The sequence below is a fragment of the Phoca vitulina genome, unplaced genomic scaffold (assembly GCF_004348235.1).
Source record: "Phoca vitulina isolate PV1807 unplaced genomic scaffold, GSC_HSeal_1.0 scaffold21, whole genome shotgun sequence".
NCBI lineage: Eukaryota > Metazoa > Chordata > Mammalia > Carnivora > Phocidae > Phoca > Phoca vitulina.
Genome location: NW_022589724.1, coordinates 28,641,774 through 28,642,412, shown reverse-complemented (window position 1 = coordinate 28,642,412; position 639 = coordinate 28,641,774). Strand labels below are relative to the sequence as shown.

Genomic DNA, 639 nt, shown 5'->3' with positions numbered 1-639 from the left:
CGCCGCCGAGACAAAGCCGGGCCGCGCCGCCGCGCCGCCTCCATCTTAGCGCCCGACCGCCGCCCCGGCCCCGGCCCGGTCCGCCCCGCGCCGCCCCGCCGCCCCGCAGCCCCGGCCCACCTGGTCTGGTTCCGCGGGCGCGACTGGGCCGGGCGATGGCGATCGGGCGGCGGTCGGGCGCGGAGGCGGCGGGATGGCGGCGGATTGCGAGGCGGCGGCGCGGCTGCTCGCTCGCTCGCTCGCTCCCTCCCTCCCTCCCGGGCTCGCTCGTCGCTCGCTCGCTCGCTCGCTGGAGCCTCGGAGCCTGTGTCTCGCCGCTCGCCTCCCTCTCGCGCTCGGCTCCCCGCCCCCCGCCTGCCGCCGCCCCCGCCTCCTCCGGCCTCCTCCTCCCGCCGCCGCCCGCAGCCGCGCCTCGACCCGCGCAGCGCCCCCTGCCGCGCCGCCCGGCCTGAGGGGGGCTGGGGGCCCCGGGAGGGGAGGGGCCGGGCAGGGGGGGAGGGGCACGGGAGAAGGAGGGGCTGGGGTCCCAGGGGAGCTGAGGGGGAGGGGTACGAGAGAGGGGGGCTGGGGTCCCCGCCGGGGCGGGGCTGGGCAGCGCTGGGGGGAGGGGCACGAGAGAAGTGGGGGCTGGGGTCCTGG

The 639-nt window shown here is 82.2% G+C and overlaps 1 protein-coding gene across 5 annotated transcripts in view; it reads right to left on the bottom strand.

The window, feature by feature from the left end:
- Window positions 1-199, bottom strand: part of PRRC2B (proline rich coiled-coil 2B) — an 88,652-nt gene extending 88,453 nt beyond the window's left edge. For 4 of the 5 annotated variants that reach the window (XM_032419139.1, XM_032419142.1, XM_032419143.1 and 1 more), the window contains exon 1: window positions 121-199. The gene's annotated coding sequence lies outside the window, so the exon portion shown is untranslated. The remainder of the gene's footprint in view (window positions 1-120) is intronic. The other variant, XM_032419140.1, reaches the window with a different exon arrangement.
- Between the last annotated feature and the right edge of the window lie 440 nt (window positions 200-639).